This window comes from Aotus nancymaae, unplaced genomic scaffold, assembly GCF_030222135.1.
Source record: "Aotus nancymaae isolate 86718 unplaced genomic scaffold, 86718_ANA_hifiasm-v0.15.2.pri h1tg000004l, whole genome shotgun sequence".
Classification (NCBI taxonomy): Eukaryota; Metazoa; Chordata; class Mammalia; order Primates; family Aotidae; genus Aotus; species Aotus nancymaae.
The window spans coordinates 69502278-69529254 of record NW_026988415.1 but is presented as its reverse complement, the minus strand read 5'-3'; positions in this window follow the sequence as shown (position 1 = coordinate 69529254).

Sequence of the window (26977 nt, the reverse complement as noted above, 5' to 3'; positions counted from 1 at the left end):
ATGGCTAATTTTAATTTATAAGCAAAAAAAAAAAGACATTGGACTTATATGTACTTATTGAGTGTGTCAGATGAATCTCCTTGAAAAAGGATGTCATTGCTGTAATGTCATACCTGTGTTCCTGGAGAAAGGTAGATGCCATTAAAATGTTATCTGCAAAGCCTTTCCCAAACAAGCAATCTCTGAGGAAATTTGTTACCACTAGATCAGCCTTAAAAGTAATTGTCAATTCTAAACCAAAAAGTAAAAAAAGAAAAGAAAAAAAAATGACATTTGCCATCATAAAAACATGAAAAGATAAAATGTACCGGTAAAGCAATCACACAAAGAAGGAAGAAGGCCTTAAATGGCATCATAACAGAAATCCAGGAAACCCCAACAATAAGCAACATGAGAAAACCTAAACAACAAAGAATATATAAAACAACCAGAAAACAATTGACAGTATGACAGGAACAAAACCTCAAGCATCAAAAATAACCTTGAGGCCAGGCACAATGGCTCACACCTGTAATTCCAGCACTTTGAGAGGCTGAGACAGGCAGATCACCTAAGGTTGGGAGTTCAAGACCAGCCTGACCAACACGGAGAAACCCCCGTCTCTACTAAAAATACAAGATTAGCTGGGCGAGGTGGCGCGTTCCTGTAATCCCAGCTACTTGGGAGGCTGAGGCAGGAGAATCGCCTGAACCCTGGAGGCAGAGGTTATGGTGAGCCAAGATTGTGCCATTGCACTCCAGCCTGGGCAACAAGACTGAAACTCCATCTCAAATAATAATAATAATAATAACCTTGAATATAAAAGGATTAAATTCTCTACTTGACCAGTAAAGACACATGTGCAGTAAAAGTAAAGAGATGGAAAAAAAATTCACATAAATGGAAACCCAAAGCAAGCAGAAATAACTATACTTATAGCAGATAAGACAGACTTTAAGTCAAGAACAGGCCAAGCATGGGGGCTCACACATGTAATCACAGCAGTTTGGGAGGCCAAAGTGGGAAGATCACTTGAGGTTAGGAGTTTGAGACAAGCCCAGGCAAAATAGTGAGACCCTGTCTCTACAAAATAAATATTAAAAAATGAGCCAGATGTGGTGGCATGTGCCTGTAGTCCCAGCTACTCAGGAGACTAAAGTGGGAGAATCATTTATGCCCAGGAGTTCAAAGCTGTAGTGAGCCATAATCATATCACTGCATTCCAGTATAAGCACCCTGTCTTGTTGTTATTATATAAAAACAAAGGGATCCATCCAGCAAGAGGATATAATAATTCTAAATATATATGCACCCAACACTAGAGCACCAAGATTCATAAATCAAATATTACTAGATAGAGAAAGATAGACTATAGTACAATAATACTGGAGAACTTAATCCACTCTCAACATTAGACAGATTATCTAGACAGCAAATCAACAAAGAAGAATTGGATTTCAACTGGACTCTAGACCAAATTGACCTAATAGATGTTTACAAAACGTTCTATTTAGCAACTGCAGAATATATATTCTTTTCATCAGCACATAAAACATCCTTCAGGATAGACCATATAGTAGGCCACAGAGCAAGACTCAACAAATTTTTTAAAAACAGAAATCATATTGGGTATCTTCTTAGACCGCAATGGAATAAAACTAGAAATTAAAGTTCCAGGAGGAACTTTGGAAAGTATACAAATAGGTAAATCAAACAAAATTCTCCTGAATAACCATTGGATCAACAAAGAAATTAAGATGAAAATCAGGTTCCAGTTCACGATGGCTGACTAGAAGCAGCTAGCAGGCACCTCTCTAATGGAGAGGAGTTAAAATAGTAAGTAAATACATTTCAAGTGGATCATGTAAAACAGCATGCTGAAATTCACCAGAGAAGCAATAGGAATCATGGAGAACAGAGGAGAATGAAGCTAGGCACTGTGTTTAGCCAGGATGGGTGTGGAGCCAGGAGAGGCTTCCTAATATGGGGGAAGGGTGAGTGAGTGAGAGATTCCAGGGGTTCTACACCTCCACCATGGACCATTACAATCCAAGTCATGAATGAACTCCCTTGACCCCCTCGGGTCTCCAGACTAACGTAGGGAGCCACCTGGAGACTGAGCAGAGGTACTGCTCAAGCCCACATAGAATTCAACAGATTTTTGATTCCCAAGCAGCCTAGAGCCAGATACTGATGCCCTGCCAAGGAGGGGGGTCAGGCATTTTCACATGCTCCTAGGACAGATACCATGGCCATGGTAAGAAGGAATAGGTAGATGACAAACCACATGGCTCCCACCTCTACTGCACTCTGCCAAACAGGGCTTGCCTGCTTTTGGGGCAGAACCCCAACAAACCAATCCTGCCCCACCTTAACATTGCAGGTACAGTTCAACTCCCAAAGGCCACCAGCACCAAGAAGCCACCGATAAGCCCTCTGTAGCCTCTACCACTGCTGCCTTCACCCCTGCCACCCACAAGCCAGGGAAGAAATGAAGAGGGAGGAAACTTTTGGGCACCTCAGTCATGATGCACAGGAGTGGGCAGACTCCATGGCTCCCCACCAGATAGGACGTGCCTGTTTCAATGAAAGTCCCCCAGCATAGCACAGCTGCCCTGCTCTTGCCTGAACACTGTGGCTATATCTTGGCATTCCTCTGAGAGCCCAAATCCCAGAGGCCACAGTTAGACCTTTCCAAGTTGCTGCCATTGCTGCCTCTGCTCCTGCTGCCTGCAGGCCAGGGAGGGAATGGGGAGGTGGGGCACTACTGAACACCCCTAAGACAGAACCAAGGCTCCTCAGGACTTAGCATGTCCTCCTAGGATCATCTTGGAGGGGACCAGCTGTGCAGATACCGTGGAGGTGGTACTGATCTTTGTATGCAGCTTGCTGATCCCCATGGTCCTGGCCAGTGCAGCTAAGAAGGAGAAGGAAATAGATCCTTTTCATTGTAACTACCAGACTCTGAGGATTGGGGGATTGGTATTTGATATGGTCCTCTTCCTGGTTGTGAGCATCCATTTTTTTTTTTTTTTTTTTTGAGACAGAGTCTTGCTCTGTCGCTCGGGCTGGAGTGCAGTGGCAGGATCTCAGCATACTGCAACTACTGCCTTCTGGGTTCAAGTGCTTCTCGTTCCTCAGCCTCCCAAGTAGCTGGGATTGCAGGCATGTACCACCAGGCCCCACTAATTTTTGTGTTTTTAGGAGAGACGGGGTTTCACCATGTTGGCCAGGCTGGTCTTGAACGCCTCACCTCAAGTGATCTGCCCGCCTCAGCCTCCCAAAGTGCTGGGATTGCAGGTGTGAACCACCATGCCCAGCTGAGCCTCCATATTCTAAGTCACAAGTGCAAGTGCAGTTTCAATCTGAAGGCTCAGGATCCAGGAGATGAGGAAGCTCAGGTGGAGAACTTCATCACTGCAAATGCAAAAGAGCCGCAGAAAGCAAACACCTGAAGTGCAGCCCACAGGTAGGAAGCCTCTGGAACCAGAAGACAACTGCTTGAAACTTTAGATATAAATGTTGATGAGTTCCCTGTGCACATCCCTATCCCTTCTAACAATATTCTTCAACCTAATGATGCAAGTAACATTTACCTCCCTTGTGCAGCCTGTGGTCTTGCCCAACTCCTATGATGTGTCTGTGTATGTGTGTGTTTGTCGACTGTGGTCTTTGTGGCTACTTGTTCATGGATGATATTATGTTAGTGAACTGTGGACTCACTTTTCCAGGCAGAAGATGAGCCATGTCACCATTGATCCCTCCCTGCCACCATGACCCTCCATCACCTCCTGCTTCTAGGAGTCCACTTATTCCCTGAGAGACAAACCCCTTTTCTTGATTTAGGGATGGGTTTGGGTAGGAGCATGGGCAGTAATCTCCAATTATCCTAGGACCTGGGGAGGTTTGCATAACCGTCATTATAATTCTTCATGGACTCTCTTCACTCCTTTACAAGAAACTCACTTCCTCATGAGGGACTGTGTTAAAGAAACTTCTCTTCCTGGGTGGGTCCACAAGGGGCATGGTTTCAAAGGCAGGAATTTCCTGGCTCCACGCCTCCATCCAGAGACCAGAGGGGTTTCAAATGTAAAGTTCTTTGTCTGGGTTTCCCGTGCACGAGCCAGGTAGGGAAAGCCAGGTGGGGCTCCTTTGTCCCAAAATCTCGCCAAAAGTGGGGATCCTTTGTCCCAAAATCCCGCCAAAAGCTCTGGGAGGAGGAGGCTCTGTAACTCAGGGCTGTGGACCAAGTAGCCAATCCGGTATCAGAGTCAAAGATCAATCACTCCAGAGGAAGTTTGAAAGAACTCCTCTCATTGGATGAGAACATGAATGGTGAGGGAATAACTCAAGGGTTAAGACTTAGCTGCTCCTTACCTGAATAGATTTCCCACTCTGGGCACCCCTCCCAAAAAAGCATGGGAGCTGCCTCTCTCTCTGTCTGTCTGTCTGTCTAATAAATCGCTCTTCCGCAGAACTCTTTGGGTCCATGATATTTATTCAAACCGCAAACTCACCCTACCTCTGGGACCCCTTTCCCCATTCTTCGGGGTTAGAGAGGCCAAGAACCTCTTCAGAACTGGGAGCTGGGTACAGTATGCTCCCCCGTTACATCTATGGCGAGCCAGCCAGGAGACGTAGAACTTCAGAGTATTGAGTGATATTGGACCCCTTTCGCTTGCTAATCTGTCCTTTCCCTTCTTTTAAATGTGTCAAGGAGGTAAAAACACCAGGTACCTCTCAGCCATCGAAGTACTAGTGTAGCCATCAGACTAAAGACATGGATGTTAGACTTTCTGGGAATGGACTCTCTAACCCCAGCTCTTTGGAACTAGGAGCATTGGTCAACCCTGAACCAGCTTCCCTTTCTTACTGTTTTTTCTTTCTCTGGGTCAAGCCAAGGGTCAGCAGGAGGAAAGAGCAGCAGTCCCAAACTCCCAGTTCAGTCCAGTTGAGGTTGTGGCCCTGCTTGGACCTCCTAAGAAAAAGCCACCTATATGAGCCACACCCAGCCTTTCAGACCCCAACCTCCTGGGTCCAGATATCCGTGAGACAAACTTCTTCCCGGCTCTTTCCTCTAAGATATTTCCTACACATGAGGCTATTACCCTTCTTGCTAGGACTTTGAGGCTCTTAGGGTGGCAGTCCAGGGACCCTCGCCCATGGTGCCCTCAGGCTTATGCCTATGAGGACCTCCTAGAGTGTAAATACACAGAGCTATAAATACACAGAGCTAGTTCCCTTAGTCCGCTGTGCTAGGTTGTGTCCTATCAGAGCCAGAGTCTATCAGTGGGTACTGGAGGCCACATGACATTTTCTTTTTCATCACCTGCAATTTCCCAATCCAACTGAATGGGGCCAGAATCTGATAATGTACAACTTGTCTTGCCTAGGATTGGCTCTCCATACAGCAGAATTTCTCCATCTAGAATGCCATAGTGAGACCTAGTCCAGGGCTCAAACATTAATTACAGGCCCCATAACCCTAGGACATATTCCTATGATGGAAAGTGGAGAAGGCACAAGTCCCAAGGGCATTGTTCTGGCCTCAGTCATGTGGCCAGCCATTTCCTTCTTTAAGATTGTAGTGCTTAGAGGCCCTTCTCAAGGAGTTTATCATCCTCAGGCAGTTTTATGGTCAGGCCTATATTAATTGAACACTAGCTAGGGAATACTGGCACCCATTGCCCAAGACTCACTGGCCTAGTTGTTCAAGGATGTGCTGGTATAGGGCCACTAAGCCTGGCAGTCCCCATGTCCTTATGGTGGCCAAAGAGGACATTAGACAGTGAGAGTGTGCCCATGATGCCAGTAAGAGTGATTAAACCTGGCAAATGGTGGGGGGAGCAGAAGATGTTCATGCATCTAGGGCACAAGGAAACTGCAAGGTGCTATAACTGGAGGACGTCCCAGGGCTAGCATAACCAGGGGAATAAACAGGGATGTGGGCATCCCTGTGTTCAATTTCAGATGGGTGCTGCTCTTCCTAAGGCAAAATTACCCTTAAAGTGTATCCTGGATAACTGGGACCAATTTAACCCACAATCTTTGAAGAAGAGGCTCTTTTTTTCTGCCAAACAGTGTGACCATGTCACCCTCTGCTGAGTGGAGAAACTTGGCCTCCTAAGGGAAGTATAAATTATAACACTCTTCTACAATTAGACCTTTTTCTGTAAGAGGGAAGTTAAATGGATCAAGGTCCCCTATGTGCAAGTTTTATTTTCTCTAAGGGATAATCCTCAGCTATGTAAGGCTTGTAATCTATGCCCTACTGGCCCCTCCTCAGGACTTACCCCTATATTCAGGACTCCCTGTGGCTCCTCCCTCCACCCATGTTGATCAGGTTTCCTCAGCTCCTATAACCCAAGAGGAGCCAGGGAAGGCCAAAATGGCCAAGGCACCTCAGGCTACTAGGATTCCCCAACTCTGCCCGCTACGGGCAAAAGGAGGATAATTTGGCCTATCAAAGCACATACTCCCTTTTCAATTTCTGACTTAAAGCAAATCAAGGCAGACTTAGGAAAATTTTCAGATGACTCAGACAAGTGCATAGATGTTCTGCAGGGACTGGGTTAGGCCTTTGAATTAGATTGGAAATATATCATGATATGGCTTAGTCAGACCCTAACCAGCAATGAGAGAGAGGCTGCTCTAGCAGTGGCTCAAAAGTTTGGGTACACCTGTTACCTCAGTCAACTACACAACAGAATGATGTCAGAGGAGAAGGATAGATTCCCTACAGGTAGACAGGCAGTCCCGAGCATGAACCCTTGCTGGGATTCTGACTCAAAACATCGGGACTGGAGTTGTGGGCACCTATTGACCTGGATGCTTGAGGGATTAAGGCAAACTAGGAAAAAGCCCATGAACTATGGAATGTAATCCACCATAACTCAGAGAAAGGAAGAAAACCCAACAACCTTCCTTGAGCAGTTACGGGAGGCCTTAAGAGAGTATATTCCCAAGAGTTCCACATGGCACCAGCCCTTTTGCCACGGTCGCCGTTGGAGAGCAGCAGCCATGGCTTTTCACAGTCCTATGGCCATGGGCCTCAACAAGGACCACAAGGTAACCAATAACGTGAGCAAGCCCAGGCACAGCCACCACCGCTGGCGTCTGACCAAACACACCAAGTTCATGTGGGACATAATCCGCGAGGTGTGTGGCTTTGCCCCATATGAGCGGCATGCTATGGAGTTACTGAAGGTGTCCGAGGAAAAATGGGCCCTCAAGTTCATCAAGGAAAGGATGGGGACACACATCCACGCCAAGAGGAAGTGGGAGGAACTGAGTGACTTCCTGGTCACCACGAGGAAAGCCACCCAAGAAAGACTAAGCCCCCTCCCCTGCCCTCTCCCTGAGATAAACAACTCACCCCCCCCAAAAAAGAAAGCATACTCCCCTGTCACCAGACTCCATCAAGGGTCAGCTAAAACTAAAAGACAAATTTATTATACAATCAGCAGCAGACATTAGGAAGAAGCTCCAGAAGCTTGCCCTGGGGCCAGAACAGAGTCTACAATCATTACTAAATCTAGCTATCTCAGTGTTTATAATAAAGACCAGGAGGAACAGGCTGAAAGGGACATGAGGGACAAGAAAAAGGCTGCAGCCCTAGTCATGATCTTCAGGCAAGCAGAACAAAGGGGCTTGGAAAAGGGAAAGGATTGGGATAGCCACCAGTCCAGCAGAGCTTGCTACCGCTGAAACCTACTGGTACACTTTAAGAAAGATTATCCCCAGAGGAACGGACCACCTCCTCGTCCTAGCCCACTGTGCCAAGGGGATCACTGGAAGGCACACTGTCACAGGGGGTGAAGGTTCCCAGGGCCTGAGGTGGCTAACCAGATGACCCAACATCAGGGCTGAGGGTGCCTGGGGCAAGCAGCACCACAAGCCATCACCCTCACCAAGCCCCAGGTAAATCTAACCATAGAGGGCCAGGAGGTCAATCTTCTCCTGGACACTGGCACAGACTTCTCAGTTTTGCTTTCCTGTCCTGGACGGTTGTCCTCCAAGTCTGTAACTGTCTGAGGAGTCCTAGGACAAGTAGTCTTCCAATATTTTGCCCAGCCCCTAAGCTATAACTGGGGAAATATAGTTTTCTCCCATGCCTTCCTCATCATGCCAGAAAGTCCCACTCCCTTACTAGGGTGGTGTTAGCCAGAGCAGGAACCATTATCTATATGAACATTGTTAGGGAGGAAATCCCTCTCTGCTGCCTGGGATTTAAAGAAGGGATTAATCCTGATGTTTGGGCAATGGAGGGACAATTTGGGTGGGCAAAGAATGCCTGCCCAATTCAAATAAGGCTAAAGGATCCTACCTCTTTTCCTTATCAAATACAGTACCCCATAAAACCAGAAACCAAAAAGGGGCTACAGGATATTGTAAGGAACTTAAAAGCTCAGGGTCTAGTGAGGACCTGTAACAGCATTGTAATACTCCAATTTTAGAAGTACAAAAGCCTAATGGACAACGGAGGCTAGTGCAATATCTCAGGCTTATTAACGAAGCTGTGATCCCTTTATACCCAGCCCTACACAACCCATACACCTTGCTCTCTCAAATACCAGGAGAGGCACAATGGTTTACAGTCCTGGACCTTAAGGATGCCTTTTTCTATGTTCCATTACATCCTGACTCCCAATTTCTGTCCACCTTTGAAGACCCTTCAGACCAGAATTATCAGCTCACCTGAACAGTGTTACCCCAGGGCTTTTGAGATAACCCCCACGTTTGGCCAGGCTCTAGCTCAGGACCTTAGTCATTTCTCACATCCAGGTACCCCAGTTTTTCAATATATGGATGACTTACTTTTAATGCTAACTCAAAAATCCAGTGTCAGCAGGCCACCCAGGACCTCCTAAATTTTCTAGCCACCTGCGGATATAAAGTTTCCAAATCAAAAGCCCAACTTTGTAAGCAAGAGGTAAAATACCTAGGGCTTGTCTTGTCTAACAGCAATTGGGCCCTTGATAGAGAATGTCTTCAACCCATACTGGCCTTCCCCCATCCAAAAACCTTAAAACAGTTGTGGGAATTCTTGGGAATAACTGGGTTTTGCCAATTACGGATTCCCAGATATGGTGAAATAGCAAAACCTCTGTACACTCTGATTAAGGAAACCCAAAAAGCTAACACCCATTTAGTACTCTGGGACCCTATAGCTGAGGCAGCCTTTCAGACCCTGAAGCAGGCACTACTGCAGGCTCCAGCTCTAAGCCTTCCTACAGGAAATGACTTCTCCCTGTATGTTACGGAAAAGTCAGGAGTGGCACTGGGTGTTCTCACCCAGACTCGGGGGACCACGCCACAACTGGTGGCATACCTAAGTAAGGAAATTGATGCAGTAGCAAAAGGCTGGCCGCACTGCTTGCGAGTTGTAGCTGCGGTGGCTATATTGGTCTCAGAAGCCGTTAAAATAGTGCAAGGGAGTGATCTGACTGTATAGACTTCACATGATGTAGCTGGGATTCTGGCCTCTAAAGGAGGCTTATGGCTGTCCTACAACCACTTATTCAAATATCAGGCCTTAATGCTCAAAGGGCCTGTACTTTAGCTGCACACATGTGCAGCCCTCAATCCAGCTACTTTTCTTCCTGAAGAAGGGGCAAAGAACATGACTGTCGACAGGTAATACCCCAGAACTATGTGGCTCGAGAGGATCTCTTAGAAACTCCTCTAATCAATCCTGACCTTAACCTATACACTGATGGAAGTTCCTTTATGAAAAGTGGAGTTCAAAAGGCAGGATATGCAGCAGTCAGTGATCAAACAGTGCTTGAAAGTAATTCCCTTCCTCCTGGAACTAGTGCCCAGTTGGAAGAACTAGTAGCCCTCACCTGAGCTCTAAAATTAGGAAAAGGAAAGAGAATAAATATATACACCGATTCCAAATGTGCCTACCTGGTTCTCCACACTCATGCAGACATGTGGAAGGAAAGAGAGTTCCTAACCTCGGCAGGAACTCCCATTAAATATCATAAGGAAATTTTAGACTTATTACAAGCTGTCCAAGAACCCAAAGACGTAGCAGTCTTACACTGCCGAGGTCACCAGAAAGGAGATGAGAAGGAAGCAGAGGGTAATCGCTGAGCTAACCTAGAGGCAAAAAGGGCAGCTAGACAAGAATTTATAGAAGAATCTTTAATATGGGAAAACCATCTCCAGGGAACTAGACCTCAATACTCATCAGAAGAGGTAGAGTGGGCAATCTCCCAGGGACATAATCTTCTTCCTTCAGGATGGCTAGCTACTGAGGAGGAAGAAGTACTCCTACCTGCTGCCAGCCAGTGAAAAGTGCTTAAAACCTTACATCAAACCTTCCATATGGGTATAGAGAATACATATCAAATGACCAAACCTATATTTACAGAAAAATTTCTCTTCAAGGCTGTCCAACAAATAGTCAAAGGATGTAAAATATGCCAGAAAAACAATCCTTTAACACATTGAAAAGTTCCTCCTGGGGAAGAGTGAACCAGTCATTACCCAGGTGAGGACTGGCAAATGGATTTTACTCATATGCCTAAGTCTCAGGGATATCAATATCTGTTAGTATGTGTAGATCCCTACACAAACTGGGTTGAGACTTTCTCCTGTAGAACAGAAAAAGCCCAAGAGGTAATAAAAGTCCTGATTAATGAAATAATTCCTAGATTTGGACTCCCTTGCTGTCTTCAAAGCAATAATGGCCCTGCCTTCAAACCTTCAGTGACCTAAGGAATTTCCAAAGTGTTAGGAATACAGTATCATCTCCACTGTGCTTGGAAGCCTCAGTCCTTAGGGAAAGTGGAAAAAATGAACAAAATTCTTAAGAGACACTTAAAAAATCAAGCACAGGAAACCCACCTCCTGTGGCCTTCTCTATTATCAATAGCTCTCCTCTTGTTCCTCTGATACTATCACTCCAATGCTTACTTATGCCAAAACTGTGTTGCCTTACCCCCAGGCCTCAACTGCCTAGTACCAGGCTTATTCTTTGCTTGTGGCACTCAGTTTACTGCTGGCTGAACAATACCTCTGGGGAAATATGCCTCCTCTGCTTCCTAGTGCCCTCCTCATGATGATTTACACCGACTCTTAGGTGCAGAGTCTTCTCTTGCCAAGGCCACACTATACTCAAACCCCAATTATTTCTTTCATAGTGGGGACCAGAATAATAGGAAGACTTGGTACTGGCACTGGAGGAATTACTACCTCTACTCAGTTTTACTATAAGCTATCTCAGGAGTTAAATGATGACATGGAAAAGGTTGCTGATTCTCTCTAACTCTGTAGAAGCAGCTTAACTCTTTAGCTGCTGTGGGTCTTCAAAATAGAAGGGCTCTGGATCTGCTAACAGCAGAGAGAGAAGGAACTTGTCTCCTTTTAGGAGAAAAATGCTGCTACTTTGTAAACCAGTTGGGTATTGTCTTAAAGCTAAAAGAACTCAGGGGTCAATCTAACACAAAGCTAAAGACCTTTAAGAAACAGGATAGCAGAGTTTGCTTAACAACTAGCTGTCCTAGCTCTACCCTCTTCTAGGCCCATTTACAACAATTCTGTTATTTCTGACTTCGGGTCTTTCATCTTTAACCTTCTTGTCATATTTGTTTCTTCTAGAATTCAGGCCATGAGGCTACAAACGGTCCTGCAAATAGAACCTCGGATGTCCTTGGCTCATGAATTCTATCATGGACCTCTGGATCAACCTGCACCCCTGGAAGACTCCCCTCTGGAGGAAACCTCAACTGCAGGGCCCCTTCTACACCCCAATTCAGTCGAAAGTAGTTGAAGAGCGATCAACACCCGTGTCCCAACAGCAGTTGGACTTTCCTGTTCAGAGCGGGAAATGAGGGACTTTGTTAAAGAAACTTCTCTTCCTGGGTCCATGAGGGGTGTGGTTTCAAAGGCAGGAATTTCCTGGCTCCATGCCTCCATCCGGAGACCAGAGGGGTTTCAAATGTAAAGTTCTTTGTCTGGGTTTCCCGTGCATGGGCCAGGTAGGGAAAGCCAGGTGGGGCTCCTTTGTCCCAAAATCCCACCAAAAGCTCTGCGGGGGAGGGGGGCTCTGTAACTCAGGGCTGTGGACCAAGTAGTCAAACCGGTATCAGAGTCAAAGATCAATCACTCCAGAGGAAGTTTGAAAGAACTCGTATCATTGGACGAGAACATGAATGGTGAGGGGAACAACTCAAGGGTTAAAACTTCAGCTGCACCTTACTGGAATGGATTTCTCACTCCTGGCCTCCCTCCCACAACAGCATCGGAGCTGTCTCTCTCTCTCTCTCTCTTTGTCTATTGAATCACTCTTCTGCAAAACTCTTTGGGTTCATGATATTTATTTGAAAGGCAAACTCACCATGCCTCCGGGGCCCCTTTCCCCATTCTTCGGGGTCAGAGAGGCAAAGAACCTCTTCAGAACTGGGAGCTGGATATGCTCCCCCAAGCTACACTTATTTCACCCTCACATGAGTCTATCCTGAAGGTCTCTTAGGATTAATAATTAGAGATTCAAAGCAAGAAGCTGGTGAGCCCAGCCATTGCTTTCAGGCAAGCTACTCCCTTCCATGATCATTTTTTTTCTGGGAGGCTTCCACTGAGGAGTCCGCATCAACCCTGCCCTTCTGCAGAGTTCCCAGTGATTTTAGGCTCAGGGCTTCTACTCTGTTCCTGGGGAATGTGCCCCTTGCATATCTTCTCAGCAATAACCCCATGGGCTCTGAGACTGTACCCCCCTCTAACCTTCCCTGCTTCTGAGATTTTAATCTACAAGGTAGCTTATCAGGATGCAGACTCCTATCCCTGAAGTTGGGTATCTGGCAGGTGATGGCTGAAAGACCCCCATTCTATTGAGGCCAACACACTGGGATAGGCAGAGTGAGAGTAGGGGTCCTTTGATTCTCTGCCCATGTTCCCTTGGTCAGGCAACAGGACAAATCTTGCATCCTTTGCTCTGCCTGTCAGTATTCAGAGTTGTGAGTGAGGAAGGATAGAGACCTGGAAGACTCTGTATAGCCCTTCTGCAGAGGAAACAGCAAGAGGTCAGAGGTCACATGAAGAACAGTAACTCTAACCCAGTTTCTGCCCCCACTGTCCTCCACGTTCCTGTGGAAACCAAATTGCTGCTATGACCATACTGCTGTTCTCTCTATTGTGATCTAGCTCCTCAACAACAGAAAAAAGACATAAAATATTGTTTCCAAAAGAAAGCACAACCTGCAACCACAATGCACAGGAGCAGGCAGACTACACATAGGGTGAACCCATGCTTCTATGGCTCCATGCATGTTTCAGTAACAGGCTCCCCATGCACCTGCCCCACCCTTGCCTGAATGCTGTGGCTGTGGGTGGACTCCCAGAAGCTGCCAACTCCCAGAGGCCACAGATAGGCCCTCCACACCCTCTGCCACTGTTGCCTCTGCCTCTGCTGCCCACAGGACAGGACAGCAGGCACCTTCATAGGCCCCAACAGTGAAATCCAGACCTGCCTCTGTGGAGGAAAGTGCTAGCAGGCCACATGCTCCACAACTGCCAGTCTTTATTGCCTCAGAAGAGGGGGCCTGCCCTCCCCAGTGAAAGTCTGACAGTACAGCCACCCTGCTCCTGCCAGACCATTTCAACTGCAACCCAGTCCCCATAGGCCTGTCATCTCCCTGCCCCTTTCTGAAAGTTCTGCCAGTGACCTAGGCACCAGACTGCCATTTTCAATCACAGCCAGCACCTGAAATCTGGGCTGACTGACAGTCCTGGTCCAACCCCTTTCAGACTCATACATGCCATTCAGTGGGCCATGTAGGGGCCTGAGAATAGGGGAATCATCTAGTCTAGTCCACCACTGCTGGCACCTGACCATCCCACCCCCAGGGTCAGAGGTTGGACCAGCCCAACCAGCCAACATCATCACAACTGACACCCACATACACAGGCCAAATGTCAGAGCCCCTCCCACTTTCTACATGAAGTAACAGAGTTACTCCATCAGAGAACAGGCAAGCCATAAAGCTGTCTATATTGAGCTGAGTGAAGAGATTCCATCCCCAAACCACTCCAGCAGAGAACTGTGGGTCAGGCAATTTCCATGGCTCTCAACTACACTGTGGCCTGGAGATAGAAAAGTGTGCATCTGAAAGGAGAGTCATTAGCACTAGGACAGGGGTATAAAGGGGAAACAGATCACATTCCTGCATATCTACCATGTGAAGTCAGTGCAGCTACCTTACCCCCTGCAGAGACCTTGGTGCATCTCACCAGGAGCTCCCCCAGCCACCCCAGTCAGGACTTAATGCCTTCACTTGTCATTGGGGTATTTATGGGCAAGGCAGGGCTGGTACATTCGGGGCTTGTTGTTGGGGTATTTATGGGCAAGCCAGGGGTGAGTGCATACACAGCTGCTTGTGCCCCAGCTGGCTCTTTTCTGTTAGTTCCACCTACTGGCCTGCAGGTCTAACTGCACAGCCCAATGTAAAACCTAACAAAAGAGTGCAGAACCAAAGTCAAAGATCTTACCCAACGTACACTACAGTCACACTCTCTAGAGGAAATATATGTATATATATATATGAAAAAAATCCCATCTGAATGAAAATAAATTAAAAAAGAAGTGGCAATCTCTTCAGATGAGAAGGAACCAGCATAAAAATTCTGTCACCATAAAAAATCTGAATGTTATAATGCCACTAAAAGATCACACTAGCTCTCTAGAAACAGTCACTAACTAAAGTGGAAACTCAAAAATGATAGATAAAGAGCTCAAAGCATGGTTTGCAATGAAGTTCAATGAGATCCAAGAGAAGGTTGAAAATCATCACAAAGAAACCATGAAAGCAATCCAGAAAATGAAGGAAGATATTAATATCTTACAAAAACAGAGCTTCTAAAAATGAAAAATTCATTTAAGGAATTTCAAAATACAATTAAAAGCTTTAACAATAGACTAGGCCAAGCAGAAGAAAGAATTTTAGAACCCAAATATAGGTCTTTATTTTTTTTTTTAATTTTGTAGGGATGGGATTTCATTATGTTGCCCAGGCTAGTCATAAACTCCTGGACCCAAGAGATTCTCCTGCCTTAGCCTTCCAAAGTGCTGGGAGCACAGGCATGAACCACCACACCTGGCGAAAGATAGGTCTTTCAAATTAACTCAGTCAGACAAAAATAAAGAAAAAATAATTTTATAAAACAAGCAAAGTCTGAGAAATATGGAATGGAGTATAACTCAAGAAAACTTTCTTCAACTCTCTATGGAGGTAGACAGCCAGATACAAGAAATTCAGAGGATACCTATGAAATACTATACAAGGGGAAACATTAGCAAGGCATATAGCTATCTGACTATCCAAGGCCAACACTAAAGAAAAAATCTTAAAGGCAGCTAGAGAAGAGTCAAATCACCTTAAAGGAAAACCCATCATACCAACAGCAGATTTTTCACTTGAACCCATACAAGCCAGAAAACACCATGGGCCTATTTTTACTCTCCTTAAGGAATAAAAACCAACCAAAACTTTTATATTCTTCTAAACTAAGCATCACAAATGAAGGGAAAAGCAAGTCTTTCCCAGGAAAGCAAACATTAAAGGAATGTGTCACCTCTGGATTGGGCCTACAAGAAGTGCTCAAAGGAGTCATAAACATGGAAATGAAAGAATGATACCATCATAAAAGGACACATAACCACAAAGCTTATAGATCCCATAAAACAATTGAAAAATTGAAACTCAAAAACAACTAGATAACAACACTATGACAAAAACAAAACCTCATATATCAGTACTAACCTTAAATATAAAGGGTTGAACGCTCCACTTAAAATATACAGAGTGGGCTGGGCATGGTGGCTCACACCTGTAATGCCAGCACTTTGGGAGGCCGGGGTGGGCAGATCACAGGATCAGGAGTTTGAGACTATCCTGACCAACATGGTGAAATCTCGTCTCTACTAAAAATACAAAATTAGTTGGGCATGGTGGTGCACACCTGTAATCCCAGCTACTCAGGAGGCTGAGACAGGAGACTCACTTGAATTTGGAAGGTGGAGATTGCAGTGAGTTGAGATCTCACCACTGCACTCCAGACTTGGTGACAGAGTGAGACTTGGTCTAAAAAAAACATGTATATATATATATATATATATATATATATATATATATACACACACACACACACACACACACAGACACACACACACACACACACACACACACACACACACAGTGGGCAAATTGGATAATAAAACAAGACCCAACTGCTGTCTTCTGCCTTCAAGAGACCCACCACTTACTGGCCAAAGATACCTTCAGACTCAAAATAAAAAGATGGAAAAAGATATATCACACAGAAAGCTTTTGCTTTCAAAAGCAAGCAGGAAAAGCCATTCTCATACCAGTTAAAAGAGACTTTAAAACAACAGTAAAAATAAAAGACAAAGAGGGCCATTATGTAATACTAAAGGTTTCAACACGACAAGGTGATTGGAGATCTTAAATGTATACTCATTCAATACTGGAGCACCCAGATTCCCAAAGCAAGTACTAATAGTCCTAAGAAAACAGATTTATAGGAATAAAATAATAGTGGGGGACACCAACACCTCACTAACATCACTACACAGATCATCATGGTAGAAAATCAACAAAGAAGGCTAGGCTCAGTGGCTTATGCCTGTATCCCAGCACTTTAGGAGGCCAAGGTGGGTGGATCACTTGAGGCTAGGAGTTCGAGACTGACCAATATGATGAAACCCCGTCTTTACTAAAAATAAAAAAATTAGCCGGGTGTAGTGGCATGCGCCTGTAATTACAGCTACTCAGGAAGCTAAGACAGGAAAATTGCTTGAACACCAGAAGTAGAGGTTGCAGTGAGCTAAGAACACGCCATTGTACTCCAGCCTGTGCAACAAGAACAAAATTCTGTTTCAAAAGAAAAAAAAAAAGGCCGAGCGCAGTGGCTTATGACTATAATCCCAACACTTTGGGAGGCTGAGACGGGCAGATCATGAGGTCAGGAATTCAAGACCAGCCTGACCAATATGGTGAAACCCCATCTCTACTGAAAATACAAAAAAAAATTAACTGGGCATTGTGACACATGCCTGTAGTTCTAGCTTCTCAGGAGGCTGAGACAAAAGACTCACTTGAACCTGGGAGGCAGAGATTGCAGTGAGCCGAGATCACGCCACTGCACACTCCAGCCTGGGTAACAGAGCGACATTCCATCTCAAAGAAAAAAAAGATAAAATAAAAGAAAATCAACAAAGAAACTCTGGACATAAACTGTACTATATACCAAATGGATCTAATAGACATTTACAGAACATTTCAACCAATAACTGAGAATATATATTCTTCTCAGCTGTGCATGTAACATTGTCTAAGACTGACCACATGTCTCATTATAAAGCAAGTCTCAATAAATTCAAATAAATCAGAATACAAAAGTAATGGGCCACCTCTCGAAGGGGGAATTGTTGAGCAGGGGCAGAGGAGTTAGCTGCAAGACTAAACTGTAAGCGGGACAGGGTATGAGGTGGGGAGGTGATAGGAGGTGCATAAGGAGGTGGGTTATGGGCAGAGGAAGAGGAGGGAGGCTTGGGGGGTGGCTTAGGCCTGGATTAGGATCTGGTTTGGACATGGGGGGAGGAGAAAAGTCAGAAGGGTCAATGGACAAGGAGGATTCTGGGTTACTGACAGAGGCAGGAGGGGAAGATAGAAGGGAGAGAAGGAAAACTTGGGATGGGTTGCACTGAGAGCAGAGATTAGGGAGGAATTGGAGTGTAAAAAAAATGCCTGGATGTTGGGCACCTCAGACCGTTTGCCCATTCATTGACAAAAATTGTTTAGGTGTCGCAGAATAGAAAAATTGAAAGTGCCAGGCATGGTGGCTCACACCTGTAATCCCACCACTTTGGGAGGCCGAGGTGGCCAAATTGCGAGGTCAAGAGTTAGAGACCATCCTGACCAAAATGGTGAAACCTCATCTCTACTAAGAATACAAAAATTTGTCGGGTGTGGTGGCACCTGCCTGTAATCCCAGCTACTCAGGAGGCTGAGGCAGAAGAATTGCTTGAACCCAGGATGTGGAGATTGCAGTGAGCCAAGATCTTGCCACTGCACTCACACCTGGGCAACAGAGCAAAACTCCACTTAAGGAAAAAAAAAATTAGGGTGGACATGATGGTTCACTCCTGTAATCCCAGCACTTTGGGAGGCCAAGATGGGTGGACCACTTGAGGTCAGGAGTGTGAGGCAAGCCTGGCCATCATGGTGAAACCCTGCCTCTATTAAGAATATAAAAATTAGCTAAATGTGGTGGCACACGCCTGTAATCTCAGTTACTCAGGAGGCTGAGGCAGAAGAATCACTTGAACCCAGGAGGTGAAGGTTGCAGAGCCAAGATCTTGCCACTGCACTCCAGCCTGGGTGACAGAGCAAGACTCTGCCCCTCCCCAAAAAAAGTAATGTACAAAAATTTGTAGCATTTCTATACACCAATAGTCTTCAAGCTGAGAATGAAATCAATAAATCAATTCCATTTACAATAGTCACAAAAAATACTGAGGAATACATTTGACTAAAAATGTGAAGATCTCTAAAATGAGAACTACAAAATTCTAATTAAGAAATTGTAGGATGGGTGTGGTGGCTTATGCCTGTAATCCCAGCACTTTGGGAAGCCAAGGCAGGTGGATCACCTAAGGTCAGGAGTTCGAGATCAGCCTGGCCAACATGGTGAAACCTCATCTCTAATAAAAATACAAAAATTAACAGAGCATGGTGGCAGGTGCCTGTAATCCTAGCTACTCGGGAGTCTGAGGCAGGAGAATTTCTTGAACCTGGGAGGTAGAGGTTGTGGTGAGCCAAGATTGCACCACTGCACTCCAGCCTAGGTGACAAAGTGAGACTCCATCTCAAAAGAAAAAAAAAAAAAAAGAAATTGTAGATGAGAAACAAATGGATAAACATTTCATGCTCATGTATTGGAAGAATTAATATGGTTAAAATGGCCATATTTCCCAAAGCAATCTACAGATTCAATGCTATCACCATCAAATTACTAATGTCATGTTTTTCACTGAATTATAAAAAACAATCCTAAAGTTCATATGGAACCAAAAAAGAGACCAAATAGCCAAAGCAATTTTAAGCAAAATTAACAAATCCAGAGGCATCACATGGTCTGGCTTCAAATTATACTACAAAGCTACAGAAACTATAACAGCATGGTACTGGTACCAAAGTAGACATATTGATCAAAGGAACAGAGTAGAGTATCCTGAAATACAGCCACATATCTTCAACCAACTGATCTTTGACAAAACTGTCAAAAATAAGCAATGTGGAAATAACACCCCATTCAATAAATAGTACTGGGAAAATTAGCTAGCCATATGCAGAAAAATAAAAGTAGACTCCCACCTATCACCATATACAAAAATTAACTTAAGATGGATTAAAGACCTAAATGTAAGACTAGAAATTGCAAAACTTCTAGAAGAAAACAAAGGAAAAACTCTTTTGGACATTGGCCTAGGCAAAAAAAATATTTGATGAAGACTCCAAAAGTAAATGTAACAAAATCAAAAATAAGCAAATGGTACTTTACTAAAGAAATTCTGCACAACAAAAGAAATAATAAACAGAATAAACAGACAACCTACATATTAGGAAAAAATATTTGCAAATTATGCCTCTGATAATGGAAACATGTCCAGAAGCTACAAGATACTCAAACAACTAAACAAAAACAAAAAAACTCACACAAACATATTTCTCAATAATAGAAATACAGGTGTCCAACAAAGACATTTAAAAAATGGTCAACATTACTGAATATCAGAGAAATGCAAATTAAAACCACACTGAGATACCATCTTACACCAGGCAGAATAGCTATAGTAAATATAAGGTATTTTAGGCTGACTGACAGCACTACAAACTATGCAATCATCACCTCTGTAACCTGCATGTACACTCCAGATGAGTTCCTGGAAATAGAAAGTCTGAAGTAACTAAAAAACCACAAAGGGGAAAAATGATCAACCCCTGCAGTCCCTAATTAACTTGAGACATTCTTCTATTTTTCCTTATTCTTGCCTCTATTGATAAGGCAATTGGACTTTGTAACCAAACTTGGTCAACCTCATGATTCCAGACCCTACCACTCCTCCCAGCTTGCAAAAAACTGCCCTAAACTGTAACTTCTGTAACTTTCCACTGCCCACCCCAAAGTTATAAAACCAACTCCTATCCCACCACCCTCTGCTGACTCTCTTTTCGGACTCAGCCCTCCTGCACCTGGGTGAATAAACAAACATGTTGTTCACACAAAGCCTGTTTGTGGGGTCTCTTCATTCAGAGTGCAAGTTTTAACATTTGGTGCTGGAAACCCAGGACAGGGGTACCCCCTTTGGGGAGACCAGCCCCCTGTCCCCACTCTCCCTCTGTGAAGAGACCCACCTGAGACCTCAACACATTAGACCAGACCAGCAGCTCATGCTTAGGGTGCCAAACAGCTCTCTCATCACCTTCAGATTGGGTAAACAGTCTCTCCCTCTCCCTCTTTCTCTCTTTTCCTTCAGAGAAAAGGTGACAAATCTCTCCCTCTTTCTCCCTCTTTTCCTTTAGAGACAAAGGAGACACTCTTTATCCATGCAGAGACAGAGGAGACAAGTCTCTCCCTCTCACTCAAAACTCCAACGTTGGTCATGGACTCAGGAAGACAGTCTTCCCTTGGTATCTGGTCAATTGCAGGGATGCCTGCCTTGATCATTCACGAAGGTTACAGCCCAGGAACCAGTCAGGGATGCCTAATGAAAAAGCTGGTAGCTGCTCCCTCCTTCTCCTAGTCTCTACTCTACTCCTTTCCTTAAAACTTATCTCCTTTGCTGTGGGCAATATTCTGCCCTCTACTCCTCAGTCTTCACCGCTAGTCTGTGTCCTAAAAAAACTACAACCTCTTCAATTGTAACCCAATCTGAAACCTAAACATCTCATTTTTTTCTGTAACATGGACTGGCCTCACTACAAATTAGACAATGGTTCCAAATGGCTAGAAAATGGCACTTTCAATTTTTCTATTCTGCGACACCTAAACAATTTTTGTCAATGAATGGGCAAACGGTCTGAGGTGCCCAACATCCAGGCATTTTTTTTACACTCCAATTCCTCCCTAATCTCTGCTCTCAGTGCAACCCATCCCAAGTTTTCCTTCTCTCCCTTCTATCTTCCCCTCCTGCCTCTGTCAGTAACCCAGAATCCTCCTTGTCCATTGACCCTTCTGACTTTTCTCCTCCCCCCATGTCCAAACCAGATCCTAATCCAGGCCTAAGCCACCCCCCAAGCCTCCCTCCTCTTCCTCTGCCCATAACCCACCTCCTTATGCACCTCCTATCACCTCCCCACCTCATACCCTGTCCCGCTTACAGTTTAGTCTTGCAGCTAACTCCTCTGCCCCTGCTCAACAATTCCCCCTTCGAGAGGTGGCTGGAGCCGAAGGCATAGTTAGGGTTCACATTCCTTTCTCTTTATCCGACCTTTCTGAAAGTGGCCAATGGTTATGCTCCTTTTAATCAGATCCTACTAAATATATACAAGAGTTCCAATGCTTAACCCATTCCTATAATCTCACCTGGAGTGACATAAATGTTATCCTTACTTCTACACTCACCCCTGAAGAATGCTTAACATGCATTTTATTACCCAATCAGCCCCTGACATTAAAAAAGCTACAGAAATTAAAATCTGGCCCTAAAACCCCACAACAGGAATTAACCAACCTTGCCTTCAAGGTGTTAAATAATAGGGAAGAAGCTGCCCAGCGACAGCACATTTCAGAACTACAGATGCTTGCCTCTGCCCTAAGACAAACCCCAGCCACAACACTGGCTCAGAAACACTTCAAAGCGCTGAAACCTCAGTGTCCAGCCACCCCTCCCGGACCTTGCTTCAAGTGTCGGAAACCTGGCCACTGGGCCAAGGAATGCCTGAAGCCCGGGATTCCTCCTAAGCCCTGCCCCATCTGTGCAGGGCCCCCACGGAAAGTTGGACTGTCTAACTAATGTCACTGTTCCTAGAGCTCCTGGAGCTCCAACCCAAAGCTCCAGGACCAAATCCTTCCCAGATATCCTTAGCTTGGAGGCTGAAAACTGACAGTGCTGGAACATCTCGGAGGTTCCCTGGACCATCACGGACGCTGAGCTTTGAGTAACTCTTACAGTGGAGAGTTAAGTCCATCCCCTTCTTAATCAATATGGGGGCCACCACTCCACACTGCCCTCTTTTCAAGGACCTGTCTCCTTGAGCTTCATAACTATTGTGGGAATTGACAGAAAGGTTTCCAGGCCTCTCAAAACTCCCCAAGTCTGGTGTCAATTAGGCCAGCACTCCTTTCCCTATTATTTCCTAATCATCCCCACTTGTCCAGTTTCCCTGTTAGGCCGTGATGCCCTAGCAAAATTGTCTGCCTCCTTAACTATTCCTGGGCTACAGCCACACTTCATTGCCACCCTCCTCCCCAAAATGAGGTACACCTCATACCTCCCTCAATAGCACTCCTTATGTCCCCCTACCATAACTCTAGGGTGTGGGACACCACCTCCCCATCCCTTGCTACAAGTTACTCACCCCTCATCATCCCCTGAAAACCTAACCACCCTTATCCTGTCCCGCACCAGTACCCCATCCCAGTACAGGCCTTAAAAGGCCTAAAGCCTATTATTCCTCACTTACTGTAATGTGGCTTTTCAATTCCTGCAAATTCTCCTTACAACTCCCCTATTCTACCTGTCCAGAAACAAGACAAATCCTATAGGCTAGTCCAAAACCTTCATCTTATTAATCAGATAGTGCTCTCCATCATCCTGTAGTGCCAAACCCCTATATCCTCCTATCTTCCATACCCTCTTCCACAACTCACTATTCTGTTCTCGACCTGAAAAATGTTTTTTTCTAAAGCCCAAATCTCTTCCCCATCTGTTATAATCCTTTGCCAGCATACACATGCTCTCCAGGCCGACCACGCTCAGTTAATTTCCCAAACTCCAACCCCATCCACTAAACAACAGCTTCTCTCCGTCCTAGGTGTTGTATAATACTTTCGCCTCTGGATACCAGGTTTTGCCCTCCTAACCAAACCACTTTGTAAACTTACAAAAGGAAACCTATCTAACCCCATAGACCAAAAATCCTTCCTCCATTCTTCCTTTAGTTCTCTAAAAAAGGCCTTAGAGACTGCTCCTACTTTAGTGCTCCCCAACTCCTCTCAACCCTTCTCTCTCTACAGAGCAGAAATAAAAGGTTGTGCTGTTAGAATTCTTACACAGGAGCCAGAACCATGGCCTGTAGCCTTTTTATCCAAACAACCTCAGAGTCCTGGGCTGGCCCTCAGGCCTACGTGCGGCAGCAACTGCCACTCTGATACTCATAGAATTCCTCAAAATCACAAGCTATGCCCCACTTACCCTCTATAGCTCTCACAACCTCCAAAGTTTAGTTTCCTCTTCACACCTCACACACTTTCACCCCCTCACCTTCTCCAGCTTTAAGCACTCTTTATTGAAACCCCCATGGTAACCATTGCTCTCAGTCCTGACTTCAACCCAGCCTCTCACTTAATACCCAACACGAACCCTGAACCCCATGACTGTATCTCCCTAATCCACATAGCATCCTCTTCATTTCGCCATATTTATCTTTTCTCTATTCCAGACCCAGACAACACTTGGTTTATTGATGGCAGTTCCTCCAAGCCCAGTCAGTTGACACTGGCCAAAGCTGACTATGTTGTTGTATCCCACTCATCTATTATTGAGGCTGCCACATGCCCCTCTTCCACCACTTCTCAGCAAGCTGAACTGATTGCCTTAACCCATGCTCTTACTCTTGCCAAAGGACTACATGTTAATATCTATCCTGACTCCAAATATGCCTTCCACATCCTACACCACCATGCTGCCATATGGGCAGAAAGAGGTTTTCTCATGACACTGGGGTCCTCTATTATCAATGCCCCCTTAATAAAGGCCTTTCTTAAGCCCACTCTCCTCTCAGCCAAGGCCAAGGTTATCCACAGCAGAAAACTCAGGATTCTAGCCACTCCTAAATAATCCACAGGGTATAGCCCCTTTGAACTCCTACATGGCTGAATCTTTCTGCTTGGGCCTAACCTTATTCCAGACACCAGACCTCTTGGTGACTATCTTCCAGTCCTCCAACAGGCCAGACATTAAATCCACCAGGCTGCTAATTTCCTCTTACCCACTTCAGATACCTGGCCATATGAAAACACCCTAGCTGGAAGATCAGTCCTAGTTAAAAGCCTAACCCCTCAGTCTCTGCAGCCTCAATGGACAGGACCCTTCCTGGTCATTTGTAGCACCCCAACTGCTGTCTGTCTGCAAGACCCTCCCCACTGGATCCATCATTCCAGGAGAAAGCTGTGTCCACCAGACAATCGGCCTGTTTCCTCTGCCTCCCCCTGGAAGTCGCAAGAACTCTCCCCCACTTCTCTTAAACTCACCCGTATCCCCGAAGTGGAAGAGTAAGCCTATATAAACCTAATACACCTTTTACTTTCATTAGACATCTTTTCTCTAATACCACTATTTAACGTAGTTGCCCCTACGACTTAAACCACACCTCAGAATTCTCTGTTTTTATTATTTTCTGCCTAACTGTGCTCAAATTCACTGTACTCATTTACTTTTACATGCCCTGCTTTTGTTTAAGTTGTGAGTTTAAACTTTTCCTCCAGGCAATTATAGCTGTTATTTTATGGTTTTACCCTCAGGCTGCTACCCTTAATTCTCTCTTAGAGTGAATCGATAATCTTCAGTGCCAGGGAATTCTCCAATCCTTCCACCCTGATAAAGTCCTGTTCTTTTCTTTTATATTCACTCTTTATCTCACTCCCATTCTCTGCTCATACCCAATCTTGTTAATGAAAGTGAGTGGTTACTTATCGATACAATATGCTTCCTCATACACCATGAGAACAAAAGTTTTCCCTCCACACAGTTATCCTACCAAACCCCGCTACAACCTTTCTCTCAATTCCTACAAAATAGTATAGAAGCAATAGCTAGTCAATCAATATAACAAATGCTCCTTCGAACAACCCCACAAAATCACCCCTTGCCCCGAGATCTCCCAGCAGTCTAAATTATTTCCCAGTTTTAACTTTCATTGCAATCCTGCTTGAAGAAACCCTGAGAAACATCACCCCATCACCCCTCTTTGCCGGCCTTCCTAATATTCCACTGCCCTCCACTCTTCATTTCTTTTTCCTTTATATTACTAATATAATAGACAGAAATGTAAGGTCTTTTAGGCTGACTGACAGCACCATGGACTATGCCATGGTAACCTCTGTAACCTGCAGCTTGCAAAAACTTCCCTAAGCTGTAACTTCTGTAACTTTCCACCACCTACCCCAAACCTATAAAATTTGTATTCCCAGCACTTTAGGAGGCCGAGGTGGGCAGATCACGAGGTCAAGAGATCGAGACCATCTGGCCATGATGAAACCCCATCTCTACTAAGAATACAAAAATTAGCTGGGTGTGGTGTCATGCCCTTGTAGTCCCAGGTACTCAGGAGGCTGAGGCAGAAGAATTGCTTGAACCCAGGAGGCGGAGGTTGCAGTGAGCCGAGATTGCACCACTGCACTCCAGCCTGGTGATAGAGCAAGACTCCATCTCAAAAAAAAAAAAAAAAAAAAAAAAAACAACTCCTATCCCACTGCTCTCTGCTGACTCTCTTTTCAAACTCAGCCTGCCTGCTACCGGGTGAATACATAGCCATGTTGCTCACACAATGCCTGCTTGCGGGGAGTCTCTTCATTCAGAGTGTGTGTTTTAACAGTAAAAAGACCAAGTCAGGGCAGAGTGGTTCATCCCTGTAATCCCAGCACACTGAAAGGCTGAGACGGGCGGATCACCTGAGGTCAGGAGTTTGAGACCAGTCTGGGCAACATGGTGATACACTGTCTCTACTAAAAATACAAAAAATTAGCCAGGCATGGTGGCAGGCACCTGTAATCTCAGCTATTTGGGAGGCTGAGGCAAAAGAATCTCTTCAACCAGGGAGGCAAAGGTTTCAGTGAGCTGAGATCATGCCACTGCACTCCAGCCTGGGTGACAAAGCAAGACACAGTCTCAAAAAAAAAAAAAAAAAAAAAAAAAAAACACAGATGTGATGGCTCACGCCTGTAATCCCAGCACTTTGGAAGGCCAAGGCAGGTAGATCATGAGATCAGGAGTTTGAAACCAGCCTGACCAACATGGTGAAATCCCATCTCTACTAAAAACAAGAAAAATTGGCCAGGGTTGGTGGCATGAGCCTGTAATCCCAGCTACTCAGGAGGCTGAGGCAGGAGAATCACTTGAACCCAGGAGGCAGAGGTTGCAGTGAGATGAGATCATGCCACTGCACTCCAGCCTGGGTGACAGAGTGAGACTCCAAAAAAAAAAAAAAAAAAAGACAAAAAACAAGAGATGTTGATGAATATGCAAAGAAAAAGAAATGCTTGTACACTGCTGTAAGAAATGTAGATTTATCCCACCCCTATGGAAAGCAGTATACATATATCTCAAGGAACTAAAATAGAGGTACCATTAAACCTGGCATCCTTATTACTGTATATCTACTCAAAAGAAATCATTATATACAAACACACTGAGGGGAGGATGGCTGGAAAAATGACCAAATAGGAATAGCTCCAGTCTACAGCTGCCAGCATCAATGCAGAAGTAGGATGATTTCTGCATTACCAGCTGAGGTACCTGGCACATCTCATTGGGAGTGGTTAGCCAGTGGGTGCACCCCACGGAGGCTGAGCTGAAGCAAGGTAGGGCATCACCTCATGCAGGAAGCATAAAGGGTCAGGGAACTCCCTCTCCTAGCCAAGGGAAGCTGAGAGGGACTGTGCCATAAGGTACGGTGCACTCCAGCCCAGACACTACTCTCTTCCCACCGTCTTCATAACCCACACACTAGGAGATTCCCTGGGGTCTCTA